General features: G+C 41.9%; 1 protein-coding gene across 1 annotated transcript in view; it reads left to right on the plus strand.

Moving 5' to 3' along the window:
- Positions 1-23,612, plus strand: part of LOC122806052 (membrane cofactor protein-like) — a 700,904-nt gene that overhangs the window by 670,818 nt on the left and 6,474 nt on the right. The gene's annotated exons all lie outside the window — the stretch shown is intronic.

A 23,612-nucleotide genomic window follows, 5' to 3' on the forward strand; every position in this document is an offset into this window, starting at 1 on the left:
ACCATCACTTCTGTCTGGAATCCTGGCTGTCCATTGTGCCTATCACTACTTCCATGTCTCTTAAGCTCACCAGATTTATTAGTTGCAGTGTTATAAATCGCACACCTCAACACACACACACACACACACACACACACACACACACACACACACACACACACACACACACACACACACACACACACACCTCAAAGGAGGTAACTGTGTCTAAGTCCTTCATTCATGGCCTGGTGTCACCTGCAGTAATGCACCATGTTGGTGACTACTTGGACTAACATCATCACAACATCTCTACTCTTGTACTTTCTGATTTACTAGATGTTTCTAATATATTTTTCTGTGAATAAAAAAGTTCTACTTTCCCTCTTAGATTAGTGGAAGAGACATTACTGAATACCCTCTTATCATTTCAGTGCTGGTTTGTATTAACTCCTGAAACAGAGAAAAACATATTTATGTATGTTTGTAAAAAAATAAACTGTCTATGTTTATTTCCCTCCCAACCAGCGCTTCTCCTTTTCACCAAATCTTTCATTTCCTTCCCTTTAGGACTTTAGGATCTCGTCCTTCAATGGACTCAGGGCTGTAACTGCTGGGCAAAGGAGACTGCTGCCTTAGGTGTAAGTTGTCGGGAGGGGGTATGATTGCCAAGTGCTAGTGGTGCAGTAGTGCAGAACTAGCATATTTTGTTAAGCCATGATGATATCTAAGCTTCATAATTGAGTGCTGATACTGCAGCTGAGGTCACAGCTGAAGCACTCAGTGTGAGGTGATATAACTGTAGCAAACTGCTTGTTAAATTTTGCACTAACATTAGTGCCAAAAGGTTATTTAGTAAACAGGCCCTTCCACTCATACTTCATCAGCACCTGACAAGGACAAGCTCAGAATAATACTCGAGGTGAATGATCTGTGAGATGCAGATGGCCCTGGAGTGAAGAAGCCTTTAAAAACAACACATAGCCATGCAACCTTCAAACTGAAGCCATTTTCCAGTTTCCCCATTTATTGTACACCTTTGTTGTTAATAGGGAATGAGATTTGTTTGTCAGCTGCAGGCTACTTCCAAGGACCTACATTGGTCACTTATAGAGAGCATCATCTTATGGTTATACTGAAAGCAATTTTTCATTAGTGCTTTTGAAAGTTCATGGAATAAAGATGAAAGATAAGGATCCTTTATCTTGTCTCTGTCTTCTGTGCGTGAGGATTATTTTTATTCATTTCAGCTATTCATCTATATCATAATGTCAACAAGTGAAAATGTCGACTGACTTGTTCAACACCAAAATGTTGAACTGCAACATTACCGAACATCCAAATCACCGATATCTTTCCAACAGAAGAAATCGGTTGGCTAAACACCAACGCCACACAAAAATAAATATGTTTAAGTGGGGGACTTCACCTCCACACCCCCAACATGGTGGGCTGTGCCCCCCAACTAAATATTCTAACTCCAAGACCACACTACAGACAGGGAAAGGGCAGGTGTAAGAGAATGGCCAACCGATTTATTTCCGTCGGAAAGAAATCTGTGATTTGGCCGTTCGGTAATCTTGTAGTTCATCATTTTGGTTTCGATCAAGTCAGAGCCAACATTATCACTAGTCGACATATAATATAGACCCCAGCTATTCTCCTCTTAATATATGCAATATCTAACCATGAGAATATTTCACCTTAGTTACCCATTTGTTCACAAAAAATACATACATTTTGCTGAAACTGAATATTAGTCAGTTATTTAAATGGCTTATTGCTGGGTTTTCCTCAGCAACAGAATTACTTAGAAATGCTGAGTCTAGTTGCAGATTGCACTCGTGTTACAGCTTTTGACAATTTCCATAAGCATAAGAGTCTGCATACATTCAAAGGAGAGGTCTGACATATTTTAATTTAAAAGCTGACCCTGTAATTTAGTACTGCCTTTAACTTGCATGTATATCCTAGCTTTCATTTTTGAAAAAGGAGGTTGCAGTGAAGGCTTGGTAAAAAGGTTTATAACTTGCCTAAACTTGAAGTAAGAGCTGTGAGTTACTTATCACAATATAACTTACCACTGTACAGTTTTCAGTCAAGTCCATGACACTTCAGAAAATGACAGATTCTAAGACTAAGAAATTTCACATAAAATAGTTGTCTGTACATGACAATGCTTTTATGACTCATTTAATGCTGTTGAACTACAATGACAGCTATAGTTACTAAAAGGCACATGTAGGTTAGGTCAGATACCAGATGTCTTTATTACAGGAAATCTATTTTGGACAATCAGCTGCAGTTATACAGAAAACATTACAAGAAAAAAAGTAAAATTAATTAATCCTTCCATGAGGCATGCCGTCCTGGAGTTCTTCCATTTTAAAAGACGCAATCATAATTTAAAGACAATTACATTAGAACTCAGTACTTGTCTGATAGTCACCTCTGCATAAACATGGCAGAGGGGACCAAGCCTCTTTTACTCTGCATTCCCTTGTCAGACATAAAGATTAACCGAAAAGTAATTAAGATTTACTACATCTTTTTCTTCAGCCTTTAGTAATCCTATTTTTTACTACATTTCAGTATTCTTAAAGTGTCTGAAAAGTCATAAAATGGATACAGTGTTCATATGTGTATACAAAGCCTGTATGCATTTTTTTAAGCAGTAACCCACTAGTGGATGTAGATATCAGAATTTACACACGGCTGACATGGTTTGATCAAAAGGGTGAAACTTGATGCATGCATTAATTGTAGGCTGTGGTCTTTATTGCATGGCGGACTCACAGTGTACATCAGACATTCTTCCACATCCCATACAAAAATGCATACTTAATATGGTCACAACCATCATCATCTTCACAGCGGACATTAGACAGACAGATGCAGCACTTGCTTGGCCCACATGTTCCCACTCATGCATACTAGCCCACATCCTGGTCCACCACTGCCACCAGTGTGTGCTGGTAAGTCCTCATTAATGCATGTATAGAGGTTGAAATGGATGCCATGTGAGCAGCTGTGCTCTTCATGAGGTTCATCTTGCCATTGTGCCTGGAACTGACCATTCCCATATACTGGTGAATTTCCTCACATATGCCCTGCAGCACTCTAACCACATCTACAGCAGCCATAACCTATGCCTGAACATTTTTGTGACACATTTGTTGCTGTGTGGACAAGGCCTTGTATGTCTGTAGAGCCAACTGTGATTCATGCCTTCGCCTGGCTGTGCAGTGGGTATCTGAACCTCTGATATTGTCATGTCTTCCTGGAGAAGTTCAACATATCCACCAGAAAGTACTGAACTAGGAGGAGAGTCAGCCTCTTCTGGTAATGCCATTTACCCATGGTGCACTGTGTGTGAGTCTAGCTCATTGATTGTGGAAATATCAACATATCTGGGGAGAGGTAGCCCTACCAGTACCCTTTGCTACTGTGTGCCACTGTCTTTAGGCTGTCATGAGTATGATAGTTAGGGCATTACCATTGATAGCAATCCTGCTGTCATCAGCCTGCTGTACAGACCACAGCCAATCACTGATATTTCTTATGTTTCACATGTGTGAATGAATAGTAATGTTTTTAATGCAGTATGATCCCATAAATCCCATTCTGTCATGCTTTACTCCTGGCACTGGACACCATAGTATCTTTTTTAAACAAGAAACATCATTATTAAATTATTACATATGACATAGGCAATCATACATTTATTTAAATGAAAACAAACAATATCAACATAATGTTAGTTGCAAACATTATACATCATAAATCATATCAACATAATTTTAGTTGCAAACATTATATGTGAAGTTGTTAAATCTCGCCGTTTATTCTCACTGATGGGTTCGGAGCCGATCTTCGGCTCCGACACGGCCTATAGCAAAGCTCAAGGTTTGCCAGTAGCTCGAGACCAAACCCCTTATCCCATGATGCACTGCTGGAATTACCTCAGATCTAGTTTGCCGTGGCACAGATCTCGGTGTTCCAGATAGCTCAGACCATTATTAATCGATAGATTCTTCTATTTGCAAGTTTAAAAACTTTTTTCTTCATGCCTGTGTTGGCTTCTGTTTTTCTATAGTATTGGGCCTAAGAGTTGGCCTTGTATTTAACCTTAGGTGTACTTTGGTAGATAATTTTAAGTGTGTTGTTTAATTCTTTAAAATTGTTTAATCTGATATAGAAATGTCTGAGAAAGAGAAGCCTCATCCAAAATCTGGCTTCAAGAAATGTCCGGATTGTGGACAAAAAATGTCTGTCACTGACAGGCATGTTCAATGTGTTTATTGTCTGGGGGCTAAACACCTCCAAAACTCTTGCAGTATATGTCACTCTTTCTCCTCCAGGGTACTTTTGGAGAGAAGGAGAAAATTAGTAGACAGGGGTTTATTTCAGCACTCTTTCTCCGAAGTGCTGGGTGACCAGGATGGTGCTAGTAGATCCTCAAAATCTTCCAAATCCTCAGGTGACTCGAAAGCATCCAAAAAGACTAAAAAAATGGAGGGTGTAGGGTCATCTGTTCCACTGTCCTCGGAGCTGAGTGTCTCTTCTGTTTGGAGCCAGCTCACAGTTTTGGAGCTGGTCTCTGAGATTCCCTCATCCCCTCTGCTCCAATCAGCACCTTTGGTGCACTCCTCGAAGTCTTTTGTCAGCCTCTCAGATATGGATATAGACCGGCTAGTGCAGAAGCTTCTACGGGCACCAGGCCATGCTAAATTGTTGTCAGCTCCGATGCCTTCGTCGGAGCCGAAGACCATTAACCCGGACTTGACTACTACTCCTCTGAGCCGTACTGGACTTTCAGAGCCGAAGGAGCCCAACCTGATAGTTGTTGAACCTGTGGAGTTGATACCTTCACTGTTGTTATCGGTTCCATCTACTCGAATGTCCTCGGCGCAGACCGGGGACTCTAGGAGCCGACACTCTCCTGTCGGGTCTGGGGAGAGTAGTCATACCGATTTGTCGGTGCCGACTCTTCCTCTCAGGGCTTCGGCTCGGATGAGCTCGGCTCCTACCTCAGGCTCAGAGCCCATGGCCTCGGTGCGGGAGGATCAGACCGTCCCTTCGGACCCATCTACCCCTTCTCATTGGAGCCATGGTGCGTTCGATGCTATGAGGAGAGTCCTGTCTCCAAATACATCACCAGCATCGGGTCTGGCTTCCTCCTCCCCTCAAGCACCTTTGTCCGCTCCTGCTTCTACTGGTCCACCCAAGCGTAGAGATCCTGAGCCTCAAGTAGCCCCACAGGACGCCCCTTGCTCTTCTGAGACCTCCCCAGATCCCCCCACTGAGTAGGTACCCAGGAAGAGACTGTGCAAGAGGAGGCACTTGGACTCCCTACAGGAGTCTTTGACATCTGACACTGACTTGGATGAGTCAGAAGTGTCTCTTTGATCCCCCTCTGAGGATATCTCCTTTGCGGACATATTAGAGATCCTTAATCAGAGGGGCAGTTGGCAGTCCAAAAGCCCTACCGAAGACAAGTCAGTGCTCTTGAAGGCTTTCGGGTCTCAACCTTCTACTTCTTGAGTGTCTCCGCCTTACAATGAGCTCATGGAGCTGATCTCTCGTAAGCCATGGGAATCTCTGGAGGCCATGGAACCTGTCCCTCGGAAGCCAAATAAGTTTATCTCTGCCCCAGTGGACAAAGCCTTTTTGACTAAGGGAGTTCCTGTTGATGCCATGGTGGTGGCTGCAGCCACCAAAAAGGAAACGTCTGAGACGTGCTCATCTAGCCATCCTCCTAACAGAGATTCTAGGATCATGGATAGATATGGGATGCACATGTTTAGTTCAGCGACTTTTTCCCTTCGATCACTGAACTATTTAACCCATTTTACAAGACTACAAAGAGATCTCCTGAAAGAGCTAGGAGATACTCTCCAGGGTATGGTAGCTGCAGGGGTTGCTGACAAAGTTAACACACAGCTCGTTACCCTAAACTCAATTGTGAACTCGTCCATGCACCTCATATCTTATGCAGCTGATGGTTTGAGTAGAGCCGCTAGTTCAGGCATTGCCCTGCATAGACAAGCCTGAATACATCTCTGTTCCTTTGCAGAGCCTTTCAAGTCTGCCTTTATCAACACCCCATTTGATGGCTTATCCTTGTTTGAGCCCAAAGTGAAGGAAACTCTAACCAGGTGTGAGCAGGAAGGCAAGACTCTATCTGCCGTTGGAGTCCATTTTTCTACCCCTACTCGGCCCTATCCCAAGTGTCCTAAGGGTGGATAAATGTGGTTCCAAAAAGCACAGGGAGCCTTTCAGGACACATGTGGAGAAACCCCCTCTAGAGGCAGAGGAGGGGGTTATAATGGAAGACGCTGCCCGCCTGGTAGGGGGGTCCGCTACAGCAGGGTGACAGAGGCCATTTCTCTGGTCAGCCCTACCAGTGCTCCTGAAAGGAGACCTGACTGTCCAGCTCTGGAGGCAGTCGGGGGTCGCTTATCTTTGTACCCAGAAGCCTGGCTAAACATAACGTCCGATATCTGGGTACAAAGCATCATTTCCAGATGGTATTTCATACCGTTCTCTTCCCCTCCCACTCTTGTAAACAGAATCCCGGATGTTCCAACAGGAGAGTGTCGGCTCCTAGAGTCCCTGGTCGGCGCCGAGGACATTCAAGTAGATGGAACCGATAACACCGGTACAGGTCTCCCAGTCTCAGGGATCAAGCAACCATAGAAGTCCGCAGGTTGCTAGGAAAAAGAGTCATCCAGCCAGTCCCAGCAGACCAAGTTGGATTCGGAACTTACTCAAGATTCTTTTTGGTTCTAAAGAAAACAGGGGACTGGAGACCTATCTTGGACCTCAGCAGACTCAACCAATTTGTACAAAAAGAGAAGTTCTGAATGGTCACACTTCAGGCCATTCTTCCCTTTCTAGGGAAAGGTGATTGGATGTGCTCCAGCGATCTCAAGGACGCATACTATGACATAAAGATGGACAGGCGCTCGAGAGATCACCTGCGTTTCCGGCTGGGAGCCAATCACTACCAGTTTTGAGCCCTGCCCTTTGGTCTCAGTACAGCCCCGAGAGTGTTCAGCAAATGCATGGCAGTGGTCACGGCTCACCTGAGGCATCTAGGATTCCAGGTGTTTCCATATCTAGATGATTGGCTCCTCACTGCTACCACCAGGCATCAATTGATTCAGGCAACACAATCTACTCTGACACTCTACCCCCACTTAGGTATTGCAGTCAACTTTGAAAAGTCTGCCTTGTCGCCATCGCAGCATACAGTCTTTATAGGAGCAGAGTTAGATACCTCAACCACCACTCTACGTCTTCCAGTCGAAAGGGTCTCACTTCTTCGCCAACACATCAACTCATTGGTGTCAAAGAACAAAGCTACAGCCGCAGAGATCTTGAAGGTACTAGGTTTGATGTTGGCAGCAATTCTAGCCATTCCACTCGCAAGGATGCATATGCCAATTATTCAGTGGCTGCTATTCACTCAGTGGTCTTACCAGAAGTTACCAATGAACCATATGTTTCTCATCACAAATTCTTGCAGGAGAGACCTTCAGTGATGGTTGACGTCTCTTCATGTCACAATAGGAAGACCCTTTGTGCCCCCCCCTCCAGTAGCTACTGTGACCATGAACACTTCCCTGATAGGATGGGGGGCATTTTCAGAAATGACTGCCCAAGGCACATGGACGGATCAAGAGTCACATCTGCATATCAGTGTTTTGGAGTTGAGAACAGTACTTCTGGCATTGCAGTACTTCCAGGACTCTCTTCCTCTAGGGACAATTGCAGTTCAGACATACATGTCAGTGGTCTGGTACTTGAACAAACAGGGCGGAACCAAGTCTTACCCCCTTTGTCAAGAAGCCCTCAAGGCATGGCAATGGGCTCTCATCCCAGCATTTTCTGTTAGCAATGCACATCCCGGGAAATCCAACGTGATAGCTGACAAGCTGAGCAGGGTGATCCTGTTGCCTCCTGAGTGGTCTCTCAATGAACACGTTGCGGACTTGATTTTCCACAAATGGGGCCAGCCTTGCTACGACCTCTTTGCCAGTCACATCAATACCAAATGCAGAAGCTACTTTGCCCTGATACCACCTCCGGGACATCCCCCAAGAGGCGCACTCATGCATGATTGGCCTCTGGGTCTCCTATATGCATTCCCACCTATTCCATTGATACCCAGGTTTTTACAGAAAGCAAAATCGCTGGGAAGGACTGTTATCCTCAGCCCACCATTGGCCTCAACAGATTTGGTTCCCTTTCCTTCACCATCATCTGCTGGAGGATCCATGGCTCTTGGACCCAGTTCCAGACCTCCTGACACACCCGTCAGGGGACCTCCATCCTTCATTGCAGTCTCTAAAGCTGACTGCTTGGCTGATCCACTTCCCCAAATAGCCAGGCTTCATTCACTCTCAGATGACACAAGACAAATTCTATTGTCTTCTCATAAGCCATCCACCAGAAAACTATATCGCAGTAAGTGGAAAAGGTTCTCAGTTTGGGCCAGTATACAAAAAATTGACCCTTTCTGAGCTCCTCTGTCATGCATTTTAGACTTTTTGACAATGATTTTTAAGGAAGGAGCAGCAGCTGCCACAGTTCGGGTACAGTTAGTCGCCATATCAAATTTCCACCTTGGATTCGATGGGTTAAATGTTATGGCTCACAAGTTATTTAAGGTTTTTCTTAAAGGTGTTTTTCACATGAGACCTCCTGTCAAAATCCCTTATTCTCCCTGCAATTTGAATTTTATGCTGCCTCAGATAATTCTTCCCCCCTTCGAACCAGCATCATCTTGTGATCTCAAATTTTTGTCCTGGAAAACTATTTTTCTAGTGGCCATTACTTCTGCCCGCAGAGTGTCAGAACTTCAAGCATTATCTATCAGACCTCCTTATATGATTTTCCATGCTGATAGAGTATCTCTCAGAACAAACCTCTCCTTTTTGCCTAAAGTCTGTTCCGAGTCAAATATCAATCAGGTCATTGAGTTGCCAGTCTTTTTTCCCAACCATTCCAACAAATTGGAATACAAGCTGCACAAACTAGATGTACATAGACAGCTCAGATTTTATCTTAATAGAACTAAGGATATTAGAAAATCAGATCAACTCTTCGTATCCTTTTCGGAGGCCAGAAAAGGTAGACCAGTGGTTGACAACCCTTTCAAAATGGTTATCGGATTGTATCTCATTTGTTCATGCAAATGCTAACATACATTTGCCACACAAAGTAAAGGCTCATTCAGCCAGAGCCGTTTCTATGTCTTCTGCTTTTCAAGCTAAATTGCCCCTTGACAATATTTGTGCTGCAGCCACTTGGTCTAAGCCTCATACCTTTATCACTCATTACAAAATAGATAAGGCTTCCAGGGACAGGTCTTCTTTTGGTTCCACAGTCCTGAAAAATGTACTCCCGTGAGCCACCCAGGATTGAGGGTGCTAGGGATGCTACCCATCAGAGAGAATAAACGGCAAGATTTAACAACTTCACATAAAGAAGTTATGTACTCACCATAACGTTCCATGTGAGTTGTTTATCTCGCCTTTATTCTCACGTCCCTCCCTCCATCCCCCTCCTGGCTGACAGTTGACGTAGAGGCTGGTATCATTCTGGTTGTTCAATACTTCTTCTTCTTTCTTGGGGAGTGCTCCCCTTACAGGGGTATATATACAAGCAGCAAACAAGATATGAGGTAATTCCAGCAGTGCATCATGGGATAAGAGGCTTGGTCTCGAGCTACTAGCAAACCTTGAGCTTTGCTATAGGCCATGTTGGCGCAGAGGATCGGCTCCAAACCCATCAGTGAGAATAAAGACGAGATAAACAACTCACATGGAATGTTATGGTGAGTACATAACTTCTTTATATCACTTATAATATATCCAGTCTTTGTCAGTCAAACATTACATAGGTCATTCAGTTCCTGCCTTTTTTCAAACCTTGTTCCTCCTCTGCATGTATTGTTCCCACAATTCCCATGTTTTTATATGTAATTTGCTCCTACCCTTTTCTAAAGATCCCACTTCCATTTGTTTTATCTCTGCTACTATATTCATTACTTCTAGTAAAGGTAGTTTAGACTTTGATTTCCATTTTCTAGTAATTGCTTTTCTGGCAGCCACCATAATTAGACTCAGCAAGGCCTTACTATGTCTAGGCAATTCTGAGTCTTTATCATGGGTAAAAAAAAAAATCATTTCCATAGTTACACCAATTTTCTCACCCAGTATCTCTGACAGAGCAGTCTGCAGGGAATCTTTAAAGTCTGCCAAATCATTACACTCCCAGGAAATACGTTTCCAAGTACCAATTTCTTTCCCATCACGCCTCCAACATTTATATTCTGAGAAAAAAAATCTATGGCGTCTTCTTAAGGTCTAAAAATACCTATGTAAACAATTCCAAGCAAAAATCTTAACTCTTCTAGACTTTGTTGCATATTTGAGAGACATACATATATCCCCCATAGTTTCTTTGTAAATTGCTTATCCAGTCTCTCTTCACAATCCTTTCTAACCTCCTTTGATTGATTCTTATAGTTATCATGTTATAGTTTATATGTTCTACTAATTATTCCTTTTTAACAGCAGCTTCTGTTATAAATTCTACGAAAAATTCTACTAGTGCTGGTCTTTTGCTTAGAATTCCCCTGTTTCTTTCTCTTTGCCTATACTACAATATCAATCCTTGATAGGGAAGGCACTCTCTATCCTGCAGTCCAAATAAATTCTTGGGCTCTTTCCATTCTGTTTCCTTTCACTCTCTAATTATTTGCTCTAAATACCTTTTTTCAATAAACATCTTTATTAAATGATCATGTATGGCATAGGCAATCTTACATTTATATAAATGAAAAGCAAACATTGACACCACTTTAGTTGCAAGCATTATACATCACAGACACCACTGAAACAACTGTCATTGCAAACATTATACATCACTTATAATCCATCCAATCATTGTCAGTAAAGGATTATATGGCTCATTCAAATCCTGCCTCTTAAACCTTGTTCCTTCTCTGCATATATAGTTCCCACAATTCCCATATTTTCTATGTAGTTTGATCCTTTTATTTTCTAAAGATCCCAATTCCAGTTGTTTTATCTCTAGTAAAGTTGGTCTAGACTTTAATTTCCATGTTCTAGTTGGAAGCCACCATAATTAGACTCAGGAAGGCTTTACTATGTCTAGGCAATTCCGATTCTGTATACAGCTCAAAAAAATTATTTCCCCAGTCAGTCCAATCTGCTCAAGCAGCATCTCCAATAGAGCAGTTTGCAGGGAATCACTAAAGTTGGCCAGCTCATTACATTCCGAAAAAATATGTTCCCAGAACTTCTTTCTTGCCCATTGCACCTCCAACATTTGCTATTCACCTGAGGTAAAATTCTTTGGAATCTACTTGGGGTATAAAAATACCTATGTAAACAATTCCAGGCAAAGATCCTAAGTCTTCTATACTTTGTTGCATATTTGGAAGATATGCATACATCCTCTCATTGTCTCTTTGTGAATTGCTTATCCAATCTCTCTTCCCAATCTTTTTAAGCTCCTTTGATTGAGCCTTATAATTATTATGCAATATGTTATATGCTCTTCTAATAATTCCTTTTTTTTAATGGCAGCTTCTAGATTCTATTAAAAAACTATGCCAATGATGGTCTTTCATTTAGGACTCCCCCTATTTCTTTCTCTTTGCCTATACTCTGATATCAATCCTTGATAGAGAAGGCACCCTCTAAGCTGCAGTCCAAATAAATTCTTGGCTTCTTCCCATTTTGTTACCTTTCCCTTTCTAGTTATTTGCTCCCAGTACCTTTGTTTCCTTGCCAGTTTTCTTCAGTAAATTCCAGCCCTCTCTTGCCTATTATCTGTATCCATAACCACAGTCATCCCTATCAGCAGAATCTTTTTTCAACATTCTTGTGCTGGTTTAGTGCTTAGAATGCACTCTGACCGGGGATCAAGTACCTGTGATGTATGGGTTAACATTTAAGCTGATGAGTTTTTCAATGATACCCGAGTGGGGTATTGTATCAAGGCCTTAGCCAGATCGAGGTAGGCTGTATGGACTGCCTTTCCTCACAATGGCTTTGGTGACTGTTTCAAGAAGTCAACCAAGTTTAAAAGGCATGATCTGCCTTTGACAAAGCCAAACTGGGTTGGATCCAAAGTCTGCAAATTCCTATGTCTTTATTTATGAGGTCCATTATGATCCTCTCCATGGCTTTGCAGATAAGGCTTGTCAGGCTAATGGGCCGGTAATTTCCAGGGTCGGTGGAGGCACCGCTTTGTGAAGTGGGACCACAGTTGCAGTGCGCCACCCTGGCACGTGATCCAGAGGTAAGACTTTGATTAAACAGCTGTCCTAGCTGTGGGTTTAATTCCTCATTGAGTTCGTGGAGCACACAGCCGGGGACACCATCAGGTCCCATGGATGCTGTGTTTTTTGCTTTGGAGAGAGCAGTTCTCACTTGGGCTGGAGATGTTTGGGGGCTGCAATCGCTTTGGTATAGATATCTCTCCTTTTGGGGAGGGGAGAAGTTTGCACTGAACCTGTCAGCCAGTATGTTGGCAATGTCTGTAGGATCAGTAATCTTCACATCATTTTGAACTAGTTCTGAGCATATCTGGGAGTTTCCTCCTAGGTGTCTAACATAGCTAAAGAAGGCCTTATGATTGTCTTTTGAGTCTTTAGCTATTTTTCTCTCGAAATTTGCTTTGGATGATTTTATGAGAGCTCTTAGTTTTTACTTATAGTGATCAAGGGTGTCTTACCTTTAAGGATTTTGCTGTATCTTGTAGTAGCTTCCTCCTTTTATTGTAGAGTTTGTTTATGGCTGGGGTCCACCAGACTGGACGCTTGCCTTTGGTACTAAGAGTCTTTGTTTTGTTTGGGATTGCCTTATCCATGCAGTCCTGCAGGTGCTGGTAGAAGGCGCCTGTAAGTGCTTCAGCGGCTTGAGTAGTGTTTTCCGCCAGCTCGAGGGCCTTACAGGAGACCCCACTATTCTTTAGTAGTGTGAAGTCGGCTTTTGAGAAGTTCTTTACTGTGGTCTTCTTTATTTCAGGTGGGCGTGGGATGAGGACCTCCAGCCAGATTAGTTTGTGATCTGATCTCACCAGTGAGGGGTATACTTCCGGTGTTGAACATTGTGCTCCCATGTTCGTGATGATGAGATCAAGTATGTTATCTCCTCTTGTGGGGATGGTGACTAGTTGTTCCATGGCATTTGAGTTTATGAATTCCAGGAACTTTTGGGCTAGGGTGTTTGGGCTTGAGTAGTGTTCCCAGTCTATATTAGGTAATTGAAGTCACCTAGTATGATGGTGTTTGGTGATAGATTTATCCTCTAGTGTTTTCAGGAAGGCCATGTGAGGTTCCTGAGTTTGTGAGGGTGGCCTGTAACATGCTACAATTTGCAGAGCAGTCTTGCTCTATGGTTAATTGCACCTGGATGGTCTCCGATGCATCGTGCGTTGCCACTCAGTCTTGAGGTGTGTGGGTGTCCTTAATGAATATGGATACCCTCCTTTCTTGGTATTGTCCGGATTTTGGGGCCGGAACGATGATATGAGGTAAAACCTGATAGCTGGGGTGCTCTCAGGAGCCTTGCACCAGGTTTCTGTCACAGGACACACATCGATGTTCTCCATACTGCGAAGGGCCTTGCGTCCGTGCACCTTGTGATTGAGACTTCTGGCATTGAGCAGCCTTACCCTTAGTTTTTTTCCTTTTTGTGTTCTAGGGTGGTAGGGTTAGAATTTGAGCCGTGCCTAAAAAGGCACTATGGGGTGGCAAGAGCCTTGCCAATATCCGAATCCCAGGTGACAGGTGCAAGCCGCCCTCATGGCAGCGTGGCTTGTCCAGCATGTCATCCCAGGCAGACAGATACTGGATCCCTTTGAATGACACCAGTGTTTAAGCCAATTGTTAAAGCTGATCATCTTATCTCTGTATTGTGGCATCACTCTTGGTGAAGGTAGGATACTGCTCAAGGTCAGGGTCATACCTGCCTGGGCTACATAGTCAGAGAGCTCCTCAATGTCTCTTTCTCATGTAGTCCAAGGAGGGTACGCCTCAGGTCGCTTACACCAGCGTGGACAATGACTGAGTCATATTTGTACTTGCTGTTGAGAGACCTGAGTGCTTGCTATGTGGCGGATTCTAGCGCCCGACAGGCAGCTTACTGTGACCTTCTCCTTACTCAGTCTGGTGAGCGGGACATCAGTGTGTCTGACTATGGAGTCACCAATGACTAGTGTGTCTGGCATTGTGTTTGGCCTTAAGGGCTGTGACTGTTTGACACTCTGACTGTGAGGTCTATGTGTTGCAGGTGTTGTGTTCTGAGGTGGTGGTTGTTTGGGTGTCTGCTTTGGTGGCCTCTGCTGTTTTGGTAGATTTTTGATCAGAGCCTCCCGAGTATGTCTTTGTGTGTTTATGTGTATGATTTGAGGTTGTAATGGTGCTATGTGAGACTGGGTCTATAGTGTGTGTGGTAACCTTCTCCTCCTGACTGGTCTTGCCAGTCCTGTGTTGAGAGAGCTCAGCCTCCAGTTTGGCCGTATAGTTGCATCTCGCATGTATTTGTGTTTTGTGGGAGGAGGAGAGGGTTGTCTGTGTACATGAGGCAATTGTAACATTGCCTCAGTATTCCCAGGTTCACCAGCTGAGCAGGAGAGGACACTAGCAACTGATCCCTCGACATGCTAGAAGGATAGACAAAAAACTTTAAAAAAGATTCAGGGGGACGTGGGTGACCGAGAAATGGGGGGTTACCTTTTTTGGGGTACTATCTATGACAAGAGTGCCGTATCAAGGTAATAAGTACTGTAGGAGCAAGTGCTACGTTTAACAGATAGAGAATAGTCTACTTGGAGTCACTCTCTAATTATTTGCTCTAAATACCTTTTTTCAATAAACATCTTTATTAAATGATCATGTATGGCATAGGCAATCTTACATTTATATAAATGAAAAGCAAACATTCACACCACTTTAGTTGCAAGCATTATACATCACAGACACCACTGAAACAACTGTCGTTGCAAACATTATACATCACTTATAATCCATCCAATCATTGTCAGTAAAGGATTATATGGCTCATTCAAATCCTGCCTCTTAAACCTTGTTCCTTCTCTGCATATATAGTTCCCACAATTCCCATATTTTCTATGTAGTTTGATCCTTTCATTTTCTAAAGATCCCAATTCCAGTTGTTTTATCTCTAGTAAAGTTGGTCTAGACTTTAATTTCCATGTTCTAGTTGGAAGCCACCATAATTAGACTCAGGAAGACTTTACTATGTCTAGGCAATTCCGATTCTGTATACAGCTCAAAAAAATTATTTCCCCAGTCAGTCCAATCTGCTCAAGCAGCATCTCCAATAGAGCAGTTTGCAGGGAATCACTAAAGTTGGCCAGCTCATTACATTCCGAAAAAATATGTTCCCAGAACCTCTTTCTTGCCCATTGCACCTCCAACATTTGCTATTCACCTGAGGTAAAATTCTTTGGAATCTACTTGGGGTATAAAAATACCTATGTAAACAATTCCAGGCAAAGATCCTAAGTCTTCTATACTTTGTTGCATATTTGGAAGATATGCATATATCCTCTCATTGTCTCTTTGTGAATTGCTTATCCAATCTCTCTTCCCAATCTTTTTAAGCTCCTTTGATTGAGTCTTATAATTATTATGCAATATGTTATATGCTCTTCTAATTATTCCTTTTTTTTAATGGCAGCTTCTAGATTCTATTAAAAAACTATGCCAATGATGGTCTTTCATTTAGGACTCCCCCTATTTCTTTCTCTTTGCCTATACTCTGATATCAATCCTTGATAGAGAAGGCACCCTCTAAGCTGCAGTCCAAATAAATTCTTGGCTTCTTCCCATTTTGTTACCTTTCCCTTTCTAGTTATTTGCTCCCAATACCTTTGTTTCTTTGCCAGTTTTCTTCAATAAATTCCAGCCCCCTCTTGCCTATTATCTGTATCCATAACCACAGTCATCCCTATCAGCAGAATCTTTTTTCAACATTCTTGTGCTGGTTTAGTGCTTAGAATGCTCCCTGCTATTTTATGAATATAGTACTCTGTATTATTTTTGTTGTTCTCCTTAAGAGTCTGCATACTTTGTTCTTTTACCAGTTTTCTGTAATAAATTCCTGCCCCCTCTTGCCTATTGTCTGTTTCCCTAATTGCAATCATCCCTATTGGCAGAATCTCCTTTCTCCATTCCCGTGTTGGCTTAGTTCTTAGAATACTTTCTACTATTTTATGAATATAATGTTCTGCATGGTTATTGTTGTTTTCCTTAAGGATCTGCATCCAAAATCCCAGTCTCTCCTTGTTTCTTGAGCTTCCCCCGTTTCATCATTATCCCTTTCCACTTTGAATTATAGGTTTCTGCTTGTGCCATGTTTAGTAGCCTTAACTGTGTAGCTCTGAAATACCCCTTCAAATCGGGTAATCCCAAACTGCCTTGTTCATTTACAAGAATTACCTTATCCCACATGATTCTTGCCAATTTCCCCTCCCAGATAAAATCCTGCAGCTCTTTATTACTGTCCACAACCTCTGCTTGATAAAAATATTTCTGAACTAAAGGGACTAACACATCTTAACTGTTTGTATGTTGCTATCAATATAAATCCAATAGAGCTTCCAGTTTCTCAGTTTTTGTATTATGTTTTATTTAGTCTCTTCCCACATATCCTTAGCTGCCACTCTAGAATTCTTTTTAATCCGTACTCCTAAGTACTTCATTTTATAATGTATCCATATGGATATCGTACGTGGGTATATAATTTACAGTTATTGCCTTTGTTTTAGCTTCATTCATTTTGTATCCCAAAAAAGATCTGAAACTCCCTCAAAATGTTCCACAACACTGAAATGTCTTTTTCTGGTTTTATCAGGTATAAAATAATATCATCTGCAAATAGACCCAGCTTTTCTTGACTACCAAACCAATTATATCTTTGAATTTCTGAGTCTCTTATTTTATTTGGCAATGGTTCTAAATATAGTGCAAATAAAAAGGGGAAAGAGGATACCCCTGCCTGGTTACTCTGCTCAAACAGAAATTATCAGAGAGGAACCCACACACTTTGATTTTCACCTTGGATCCCTCATATATCCTCATAATCAACCTTATATTTTTATTAGGGAATGCAAATGCTTCTAATGCCCTGCTCATAAACTCCCAGCTTACTCTGTCAAATGCTTTCTTTGCATCAAGATCTACCAAAATAACAGTGGTATTCTCTTACATTCAACTTCCCTCTGGATCATCAATGTTCTGTTAATGTTATCAAATGTTTGCTTTCCCTCCACAAAACCACATTGATCCATAGCTATCAATTTTGGCATCACCTTTGCCATTCTTTTAGCCATTATAGACATAAACACTTTCTAATTATGGTTTAAGATTGAATTGAGCCTGTATGAAGCTGAATCTGATGGGTCTTTACCCTGTTTAGGTATTAAAGCCACCACCACTTTTTTCTAGTATGTTGATGCTTCTCCTCATCTTATACAAACTTTCATAAAATTTCTGAAATATTTCTAGTACCTGATGTCCCACTCACCAGGCTAAACAAGGAGAAGGTTACTGTCAGCTGCCTTTCGGGTGCCAGGATCCGCCACATAACCCACGCACTCAGGTCACTCCACAGAAAGTACAAATATGACTCATAACTCTGTCATTTTCCATGTTGGTGTAAACGATGTGAGACGTACTTCCCTGGACTACATGAAAAGATACATGGAAGAGCTCTCTGATCTTGTAGCCCTGGCAGGTATGACCCTAGCCCTGACTAGCATCCTGCCATCACCCAGAATTATACCGCAGTACAAGGACAAAATGATTGACTTCAACAATTGGCTAAGCTTCTGGTGTCATTCAAAGGGGATCCAGTATTTGTCTGCATGGGACGATGTGGTCAACAACCACGATGCTTTGCCAGAGATGGCCTGCACCTGTCACCCCTGGGATTCCGGATACTGGCTAAGGGTCTTGCCACTCCTATAGTGCCTTTTTTAGGCACTGTTCAAATGATAAATTCACCACCATAACAGGAACCGGCAAGCAAAAACTGAGTGTAATGTTACTCAGTGCTAGAAGTCTAAATCTCAAAATGCACTCACTCAAGGCACTCCTTAAAATGGAGAACATCAATATCTGTGCAGTGACTGAGACCTGGTTCAAGGCTCTAAAGAGCATCCCTGCATTACCAGGCTATAACTCGTACCACACTTTTCGGCCATCTAACCTGGACCAGAACACCAAAGGCGGAGGTGTGTCCATATTCATTAAGGATATCCACACCTCCAAGCTAAACACGCAGCATAATGTATCCGAGGTTATCCAAGTGCAACTAACTCTGGGCAAAACTGCAATCCAAATTGTAGCTTGCTACAGCTACCCCACCATGCCCCAGGATTCCCACATCTCTTTTCTTGATATACTGGAAAATATTAGGGTTCAACCAAACACCCTAATAATGGGCGATTTCAACTACCCCACCATTAACTGGAAAAATTACTCATGTACCAACTCCTTTGCTCAACGCTTTCTAGAATTCATAAATTCCAGTGCCCTGGATCAACATATCCACACCCCCACCAGTGGCAACAATATCCTAGACCCAGTCATTACCAACATGAGTGATCTGTGTTCCACACTCGAAGTCAACTCCTCATTTGTCAGATCCAACCATAAGCTAATCACCCAAGATATCCACATGCAGGATGCATTCCACCATTAAGGAAACCATGGTAAAAAAATTCTCCAAAGCCAACTTCATGCTTCTTAAGACAGAAGTGGCAAACTTCTTGGCACCCATGCAGATGAACAATACAGTTATTGCTTAATCCTACACAAATGCACTCTATAAGCACTTACACGAGTGCATGGATCGTGCTATCCCAAACAGAACCAAGATGCTATCCCCCGAAAAAAGGAAGCCAATCTGGTGGTCCCCTGCCATAAACAAATTCTACAACAGAAGAAAGAAACTGTTGCAAAAGAGAGTAAAATCCCATGAGTGGAGGAGCTTCCTGATCAGCCTCAGTAAGAAGCTGAGATCCCTTATAAGATCCTCCAAAGCTAGCTACGAAAACAAAATCACCAATGTTTCTAAGGGCAACCACATAGCATTCTATAGCTATGTCAAGAATCTCAGTGGCAACACCCAGATCTGCTCTGAGTTACAGCACAATGGCATGAAAATTACAGAACCAACTGATATTGCCAAAATCCTGGCAGATAGGTTCAGTGCTAACTTTACCCTCCTCTCATCCCCTAAAGGGCCCATATCTATACAGGAAGAATGCAGAGTCCCTGTAATCACATCTATGCAGGTGAAAGCTGCACTCTCTAAAACCAAAAACACAGCATCCATGGGACCGGACAACATCTCAGGCTACATTTTACATGAACTTCAGAACAAACTGGCTCCCCACCTAAGCACCATGTTCAGTCATAGTCTCAAGTCAGGCTTTGTGCCCACTGAATGGTGCACACCAACAGTTATCCCACTCCACAAAGGAGGAGCCACCACTGATCCTGGGAACTATCGCCCTATTAGCCTGATGAGCCTGGTCTGCAAGGCCATGGAATGTATCATCATGGATCTCATAAACAAAGACATTGGTAACCTCCAAACTCTGGACCCCACCGAGTTCAGGTTTGTGAAAGGCAGATCATGCCTTCTGAACCTGATCGACTTCTTTGAGGCAGTCACCAAAGCCGTAGACAAGGATAAGGTGGTTCACACAGCCTGTTTTGACAACGCCAAGGCTTTCGACACCATCCCCCATTCTGGAATTATAGCTAAACTCACTAAACTAGGTATAAATTCCTACATCACAAGATGGGTTGCCAACTAGCTCACTGACAGAACCCACACTGTAAAAGTTGCAGACTCCAAATCTGACTTCAAACCAGTGACAAGTGGAATACCACAAGGTTCAGTCCCGGGACCTCTCCTGTTTGGTATCTACTACTCTGAAGTACAGGCTAACACAGAAGGCCTCTAGCTAACGAAGTTCGCAGATGACTGCAAACTAGGAGCCATAGTCGAGTCTCCAAATGATGTGGACATCCTACAGAAGGGCCTCACTGAGACAGATGCCTGGTGTCAGAGGCATGGCCTCAAGCTCAATGCCAAAAAGTGCATTGTCATCCCCTTTGGTTAAAAACTCTGTACTCATGAACTACCACATAAACGGCAGTCTACTTAATGCCGAATGTGTGATAAGAGACCTTGGGACCTAGGTGGACAGTAGTCTCTCCTTTGATAATCACATCGCCACAGTAGTCAGGAAATACTTCTATGTGGCACACCTCATCACAAAAGGGTTCTCATCCAGGAAAAAAAGGTCATTGTTCCCCTCTACTTGGCACTCATTAGACCCATTAGAGAGTACAACGTCCCTTTTGGAATGTACCTCACAAGACATCTGCAGCAGCTGGAAAGGATACAGAAGTACCTCCCAAAGAGAATTACTGGCCTCAAACAGATGCCCTACACAGACCGTCTCAAAACACTCCAGCTTTACTCTGTAGCATATCACCTACACCGAGGAGATCTCTGCCTAACATATAAAGCTATGTTAAACGTAGAGCTGTTGGACATGCTGCACCTAAAGAAATCCCAATCCCTCTGAGCTGTACGCTCTAGGGACCTAAACCTTGTCACGACAATAAACAGGACATGCTGGTGGGATAGATTCCTGTCCCAGAGACTTCCTATACTCTCGAACAAGCTACCCATCTATGTCAATCAAAGTTCATCATTAGCACTCTTCAAGAAAAATCTTTGAGTGGATGGGAAATAGGAAATAGACCCTATGGATCACTTTTGTGGCTCTGCTTGACAGGGGCACAGGAAATTAACTTTCTTGGGTGGGGTAAGCCAGGGAACCTTGTTGGCTAGGCTTAATAGCCTCGTACCTACCTGTGAACCTCTACCGGATCTCTTATCTTCCATGTTATAGGCTCCCTAAGCTTAGCGGAAATACTTTCTACTTTCTGTTGCCTGAGTCATTACACTAAAAATTTTTGGTGGACACATTATTATCTCTGCTTCTGCACTGTGCAAATTTGCAGTTTTTTCCTCTTTGTTGTTTATGTGTAACATTACTTGGTTCCACAGCTCAACTTACCTGTCTTTGACCCCTTTTCTAGACAAATGTTTTGAATATGTCTTAAATGCCTCCATTAGAATATGATTTTCTTCAGGATTAAAGCAGTCTGTCCTGTATCTTGCTGTGTGATGCTGTGATGTCTCATAGTAACAAAGTTGATATTGCTAGTGTAACCCTGCTGTGGGTGAAATGAAACATAAGCTGTACACCTGCATGACTTATTTTAAACACTGCAATGTGAATCTGGGACTAAGCTCATTAACACATAGCATGAGTGGAATTGCACACTTCATAACATATGCTGATGAAGCCCACTTGTCCACCTCAGTAATGTATGCTAATCCTAATCCTAAACCTGTTCCTGTCCTTAACACTAACCCTAGCATACATCTTACCTTAGAAAAGGACCTTTCCATAACACTGTCACTATTCAGACAATTTGAGATGAATGTTGTAAACTTGTGGGTAGCACATCGGAAAAGGAAATGTCTCCTTTTTCAGTGCATTGTTTTGATATTTTGTGCTGTTGATATAATGGTCATTTTTTATGTTTTGTGTGATGATAATTTAATATATTGACTATTTATTATATAATCCTATCTTGACATGAAACCTACCTTTGTTCTCTTACAAAACATAGCGTTTCTTGGAAAGAAATGGGAATCAGAAAGTGAGTAAATCCATGAATAGCATTTCTTGGAAGGAAATGGGAATCAGAAAGTGATTGAGAAATGAGAAAGTAATCCATATTACAATTTACTGTTACACTGAGCTCTTCTAAAATATTTGGCATTATGTTAACCACCTTACACAGATGTAGTCATGCTGTGCTACAGACCTTTAAAAGGGATTTCTGTTATTGCCTACATAATATGTTACAAAAGTATTTTGTTCCATAAAGGTAAATGGTAACCAGGTAGAGGGGAGTAATAATTTTGTTTACCCTAAGTAATACTTGGGGAATAGGTTAAAAAAGGGGATGTAAGTTGTTTGAACATGAACATAGCTTGGCTGTCAACATCATGGCACATTGCTGCCAAACAACAGTGCTTGTTACATTTATTTGGTTTTCTTATTAAATGTTTGCTTTCACTTTTCTCCTTGAGTTTTGGTATTACCGTTGTACCTGGATAGTAAAGGGGTGCCATGTGCCATGTAGTTTTATTATCATTTGTGTTATAGACACTGAGACAAATTTTGTTTGATGCTAAAGGAGAAGTTGCTGTGGGAGCTGGACATTTTATAGTCTGTACCGTAAGATCTGGCTGAAGTGGAGTTGTAAGTGGACTGAAAGACAGAAAGTTGGAGAGGTATGTCTCTTGTTGGTCATGTATTTGCCACTTGGAGGAGTAACAAACTTTGTGTATTTATGGATTGTTTTTCACCTCAATGATGCAGTGCATTTTGGCAGCTGAATTATGAGCCTGTGCTATTTTTGGATTGTACTTTGTGGCAAGTTATAATATTCAGTAATATTTAATATCTGCTAGACATTGTTCTTTGATGCTCAAATTTTATATTTTTCCATTCAGAAAAGGACTGTCTGCATTTTGTTGTTTTAAGTTCTGTGCACCAACTTGTATTGATTTTCTGCTACCTAAGTTTTTCTAAGATATTGGGACTTTTGTTTCATGAATTTGCTGCTGCCCTTCAATTTGCAGACTTCTGCAAATGATCGTTACATTTGTTTTGTTTATTACTTTATTACTGCTTGAATTGTACCAGTTAAAATTTTAATATTGTTAATGGGGTCATTATTTATTGCAATAATGTATTATCAGCTAATGTGTTAGTACTGTTTTTTAAGTGTTTGTTTTGCATTGCTTAGTAAATTTGCCCATTGCAGATTTACTGCACATTTTACTTTTTTCATCAATTATGTAGGGAAATACCAATGCTTTTTTGAGTCCTATTGGATAATCCCTTACCTTGCAGATTATCAGGACATGGGCTGATAAGTCCTTTTGTATGTATGTATGTTTGATTTGTTCAACCAATAAGTAGAATCTGTCTATCTTTTCCAGTTTTTATTTATTCAGCCAAAATGTGTAAACTTTCTCTGAACTCTCAAAATGCAAAAAAGGCTGTTAATAAACTTAACAGGGAACTATGGATTCTGATCAAATCAACCAGACTTGCATATGAGGTTAAAGTAGCCACCCAGGCAAAGGACAACCACAAAGCATTTTTTAACTATGTTAAAAACCTTTGAAAATGCCCAGAACTGCACAGAGCTAATAGTAAATGATATCACATATTCAGATTCAGGGGAGATACAACTAAATGTAACTGCTAGTAGACTGGCTTTCTTCACCACCTCTCCCCTCCTGCATTGCCAGATCTCATACTCACATCTATATAGCCCCCTCAAATCTCCTATGAACAAGTGAACAAGTCCTCAAGGCACTATCCAAAGCCAAGAACACATCTATGGGGCCTAATAACATACTATGCTGTTTATTGGCTAACCTGAA

This window comes from Protopterus annectens, chromosome 7.part0 (genome assembly GCF_019279795.1).
Source record: "Protopterus annectens isolate FY-2018-M chromosome 7.part0, PAN1.0, whole genome shotgun sequence".
NCBI lineage: Eukaryota > Metazoa > Chordata > Ceratodontiformes > Protopteridae > Protopterus > Protopterus annectens.